Raw genomic sequence first — 5,772 nt, forward strand, 5'->3', positions numbered from 1 at the left:
GAATATAGTGTATTTTGTAGTCAGTGAATCCAGAATATTTTCAAAAACAAAGTAGTCAGCACAAATACAAAAGATGGTTATGTTTGGCTAAGTGCTTTTCAGCCTGTGATTTGGTGCTTGTACTGCCTGGTTCCACAAGGTAGTGTACATAATTACCTTGTTCAGGACCAGAGAGAAGGTCATTAATTGGTCTATTGATCCTGTAGCCATTAGCATGTATCCCAGTAGGTACCAACCAGCCACTTACAAATCACAGTCATACCTCAGTACCTCACCCACCCACTTACAAGTCAGTATTCCCCACCCAGTAGGTAGTAGTCAGCATAGTAGTCACCCAGTTAGTAGTCAGTAGTTACAGTAGGTAGTATTCAGTAGGTAGTAGTCAGCCCACTTACAAGTCACAGACATACCTACTACCCACTAGGTAGTATTCAGCAGGTAGTCACTACCCCACCCACCAACTTACAAGTCACAGACATAGCACCCACCCACTTACAAGTCACAGACATACCTAGTCACCCACCCACTTACATTCACAGACATACCTCACCCACCCACTTACAAGTCACAGACATAGTAGTCACCAGGTACAAATCACAGACATAGTCACTACCCCGCCCACCCACTAGTCACAGACATACCTCACCACTAGTAGTCAGTATCTTACTTAACTTCAGTTTGCAGTGTGGACAAGTTACAATGACTTTTCTTGACTTGCCATGTATGTTGGGACCAGGTGATGTCATTATTATATATACTATGTGTTGGCTGTGTAGACAGCGGTAGTAGTCACTAAGGGGCTGGTCATCAACGATACACATTTAGAGCCAAACACAACAAGGCAGGGTTGAAGAAACAGCAGGTAACTGTACATAACTCAGGCTTACTGCTCTCAGCAGGTAAATTTGTCAAATAAGGTTCCCTAGTCAACAATTTAGTAACTCACATGCAAATGGTGATATTAAGAGGTATGCTAACATCGGTGTAGTAGTTGGCATATAAAAATATACCACTGCAATGGTATAACGTGAATATTACAAAGTACATTATGCATAATGACAGTCTCACTTATTTCCATGGTTTGTATTTTTATCCATGTAGGTTAGGTTTGATTAAGATTCGCTTTCATTGACGTTGATACCTACTTTTACATCAACTAGGTGACCTTGAAGGAGGTAGTAGTCAACTAGGGTGACCTTGAAGGAGACGTTTACCAGTCAGTAGGGTGACCTTGAAGGAGACGTTTATCTCAACTTGGGTGACCTTGAAGGAGACATTTACCTCAACTTGGGTGACCTTGAAGGAGACATTTATCTCAACTTGGGTGACCTTGAAGGAGGTAGTTTATCTCAACTAGGGTGACCTTGAAGGAGACATTACCTCAATTTGGGTGACCTAAGGAGACATTTATCTCAACTTGGGTGACCTTGAAGGAGACATTATTCAACTTGGGTGACCTAGTCAGGGTGAGACGTTTAGTACCTTGAAGGAGATCAACTTGTTGAGTAGTCAGTAGGTAGTATTCAGCAGGTAGTAGTCAGTAGGTAGTTAGTCAACTTGGGTGACCTTGAAGAAGATGTTTATCTCAACAGGGTGACCTTGAGTCAGACATTTACCTCAACTCAGGTGACCTAGTCGGCATTGACTCCGCCCACATTGAGCAGCAGCATTTGACTCCGCCCACATTAGCCCGTCCCGCGTTTGACTCCGCCCACATTGAGCCCAGTACCGAACTGCACACTGCAGTCAGGGGCTTCTCGTATTAACCTACCCTGTGACCCCAGCCTTTAGCCTTTAACAGACGGTGAATAATGCATGCTGGGTATTATGGTAAAACCCTTCCTCTCTATCCAGGTAGCATCCCAAATGGCACCCTATTCCATTAATAGTGCCCTACTTTTGATCAGGCCCCATAGGACTCTGGTCAAAAGTAGTGCACTATGTAGGGGACAGGATGCCATTTGGAACATATCCCATGTCTCTACTGGGAGGCTACACAGCACAGGGGCGAGTCTAAAGGAATCTAAAAGGATCTAGTCTCTCCGCTACGCCCATCGCCCTGCATCTCCTCGCCCTGAGAGGGTTTGTTAGCACGGTAACACTAGGTTTTCATGCTTTCTGGGATGGTTTGTTAGCATGGTAACACTTAGGTTTTCATGCTTTCTGAGATGGTTTGCAGCATGGTAACATTAGCAGATAGTTTGTCAGTGGTAGTAGTTTTCATGCTTTCTGAGATGGTTTGCTTAGCATGGTAACACTTAGGTTTTATGCTTTCTGAGATGGTTTGCAGCACCGTAACACTTGGGGTTTCATGCTTTCTGAGATGGTTTGCTTAGCATGGTAACACTTAGGTTTATAGTCCAAAGGAGTATGCATGCATCTACTGAGTCAGCAGGTTGTCGTCAGTAGGTAGTAGTCAGTAGATAGTAGTCACTAGATAGTAGTCAGTAGATAGTAGTCAGCAGGTAGTAGTCAGTAGGTAGTAGGTAGTAGTCAGTAGGTAGCAGTCAGTAGGTAGTAGTCAGTAGGTAGTAGTCAGCAGGTAGTAGTCAGTAGGTAGTAGGTAGTAGTCAGTAGGGAGCAGTCAGTAGATAGTAGTCAGCAGGTAGTAGTGAGCAGGTAGTAGTCAGTAGGTAGTAGTCAGTAGGTAGTAGGTAGTAGTCAGCAGGTAGTAGTCAGCAGGTAGTAGTCAGTAGGTAGTATTCAGCAGGTAGTAGTCAGTAGGTAGTATTCAGCAGGTAGTAGTCAGTAGGTAGTAGTCAGCAGGTAGTAGTCAGCAGGTAGTAGTCAGTAGGTAGTAGTCAGTAGGTAGTAGTCAGTAGGTAGTAGTCAGCAGGTAGTAGTCAGCAGGTAGTAGTCAGTAGGTAGTAGTCAGTAGGTAGTAGTCAGCATATATCAGTCAGCAGGTAGTAGTCAGTAGGTAGTAGTCAGTAGGTAGTAGTCAGTAGGTAGTAGTCAGCAGGTAGTAGTCAGCAGGTAGTAGTCAGCAGGTAGTAGTCAGTAGGTAGTAGTCAGTAGGTAGTAGTCAGCAGGTAGTAGTCAGCAGGTAGTAGTCAGCAGGTAGTAGTCAGTAGGTAGTAGTCAGTAGGTAGTAGTCAGCAGGTAGCAGTCAGCATATAGCAGTCAGCAGGTAGTAGTCAGTAGGTAGTATTCAGTAGGTAGTATTCAGCAGGTAGTAGTCAGTAGGTAGTAGTCAGTAGGTAGTAGTCAGCATATATCAGTCAGTAGGTAGTAGTCAGTAGGTAGTATTCAGCAGGTAGTAGTCAGTAGGTAGTAGTCAGCAGGTAGTAGTCAGCAGGTAGTAGTCAGCAGGTAGTAGTCAGCAGGTAGTAGTCAGTAGGTAGCAGTCAGTAGGTAGTAGTCAGCAGGTAGTAGTCAGCAGGTAGTAGTCAGCAGGTAGTAGTCAGCAGGTAGCAGTCAGCAGGTAGTAGTCAGCAGGTAGTAGTCAGTAGGTAGTAGTCAGCAGGTAGCAGTCAGCAGGTAGTAGTCAGTAGGTAGTAGTCAGTAGGTAGTAGTCAGCAGGTAGTAGTCAGCAGGTAGTAGTCAGCAGGTAGTAGTCAGCAGGTAGCAGTCAGTAGGTAGTAGTCAGCAGGTAGTAGTCAGCAGGTAGCAGTCAGTAGGTAGTAGTCAGCAGGTAGTAGTCAGCAGGTAGTAGTCAGCAGGTAGTAGTCAGCAGGTAGTAGTCAGCAGGTAGTAGTCAGTAGGTAGTAGTCATCATGTAGCAGTCAGCATATAGTAGTCAGTAGGTAGCAGTCAGTAGATAGTAGTCAGCAGGTAGTAGTCAGCAGGTAGTACATTTACATTTACATTTAAGTCATTTAGCAGACGCTCTTATCCAGAGCGACTTACAAATTGGTGCATACACCTTATGACAACCAGTGGAACAGCCACTTGCATCTAAATCTTGTTGGGGGAGAAGGGGGTAGTGAGAAGGATTACTACCCTTACTTACCCTATCCTAGGTATTCCTTGAAGAGGTGGGGTTTCAGGTGTCTCCGGAAGGTGGTGATTGACTCCGCTGTCCTGGCGTCGTGAGGGAGTTTGTTCCACCATTGGGGGGCAGTCAGCAGTCAGTAGGTAGTAGGTAGTAGTCAGCAGGTAGTAGTCAGCAGGTAGTAGTCAGCAGGTAGTAGTCAGCAGGTAGTAGTCAGTAGGTAGTAGTCATCATGTAGTATTCAGCATATAGTAGTCAGCAGGTAGTAGTCAGCATGTAGCAGTCAGCATATAGCAGTCAGCAGGTAGTAGTCAGCATGTAGCAGTCAGCATATAGCAGTCAGCAGGTAGCAGTCAGCAGGTAGCAGTCAGCAGGTAGCAGTCAGCAGGTAGTAGTCAGCAGGTAGTATTCAGCATATAGCAGTCAGCATATAGCAGTCAGCATATAGCAGTCAGCAGGTAGTAGTCAGCAGGTAGTATTCAGCATATATCAGTCAGCAGGTAGTAGTCAGCAGGGAGCAGTCAGCATATAGCAGTCAGCAGGTAGCAGTCAGCAGGTAGTAGTCAGCAGGTAGCAGTCAGCAGGTAGCAGTCAGCAGGTAGCAGTCAGCAGGTAGTAGTCAGCAGGTAGTAGTCAGCATATAGCAGTCAGCATATAGCAGTCAGCATATAGCAGTCAGCAGGTAGTAGTCAGCAGGTAGTATTCAGCATATATCAGTCAGCAGGTAGCAGTCAGCAGGGAGCAGTCAGCATATAGCAGTCAGCAGGTAGCAGTCAGCAGGTAGTAGTCAGCAGGTAGCAGTCAGCAGGTAGCAGTCAGCAGGTAGCAGTCAGCAGGTAGCAGTCAGCAGGTAGTAGTCAGCATATAGCAGTCAGCATATAGCAGTCAGCATATAGCAGTCAGCAGGTAGTAGTCAGCAGGTAGTAGTCAGCATATATCAGTCAGCAGGTAGCAGTCAGCAGGTAGCAGTCAGCAGGTAGCAGTCAGCAGGTAGCAGTCAGCAGGTAGTAGTCAGCAGGTAGCAGTCAGCAGGTAGCAGTCAGCAGGTAGCAGTCAGCAGGTAGCAGTCAGCAGGTAGTAGTCAGCAGGTAGTAGTCAGCAGGTAGCAGTCAGCAGGTAGCAGTCAGCAGGTAGCAGTCAGCAGGTAGCAGTCAGCAGGTAGCAGTCAGCAGGTAGCAGTCAGCAGGTAGCAGTCAGCAGGTAGTAGTCAGCAGGTAGCAGTCAGCAGGTAGCAGTCAGCAGGTAGCAGTCAGCAGGTAGCAGTCAGCAGGTAGTAGTCAGCAGGTAGTATTCAGCAGGTAGTAGTCAGCATATAGCAGTCAGCATATAGCAGTCAGCAGGTAGTAGTCAGCAGGTAGTATTCAGCATATATCAGTCAGCAGGTAGTAGTCAGCAGGGAGCAGTCAGCATATAGCAGTCAGCAGGTAGCAGTCAGCAGGTAGTAGTCAGCAGGTAGCAGTCAGCAGGTAGCAGTCAGCAGGTAGCAGTCAGCAGGTAGCAGTCAGCAGGTAGTAGTCAGCATATAGCAGTCAGCATATAGCAGTCAGCATATAGCAGTCAGCAGGTAGTAGTCAGCAGGTAGTATTCAGCATATATCAGTCAGCAGGTAGCAGTCAGCAGGGAGCAGTCAGCATATAGCAGTCAGCAGGTAGCAGTCAGCAGGTAGTAGTCAGCAGGTAGCAGTCAGCAGGTAGCAGTCAGCAGGTAGCAGTCAGCAGGTAGCAGTCAGCAGGTAGTAGTCAGCAGGTAGTAGTCAGCATATAGCAGTCAGCAGGTAGCAGGTAGCAGTCAGCAGGTAGCAGTCAGCAGGTAGCAGTCAGCAGGTAGCAGTCAGCAGG

Source organism: Oncorhynchus keta, chromosome 8 (assembly GCF_023373465.1).
Source record: "Oncorhynchus keta strain PuntledgeMale-10-30-2019 chromosome 8, Oket_V2, whole genome shotgun sequence".
In the NCBI taxonomy this organism is placed as follows: domain Eukaryota; kingdom Metazoa; phylum Chordata; class Actinopteri; order Salmoniformes; family Salmonidae; genus Oncorhynchus; species Oncorhynchus keta.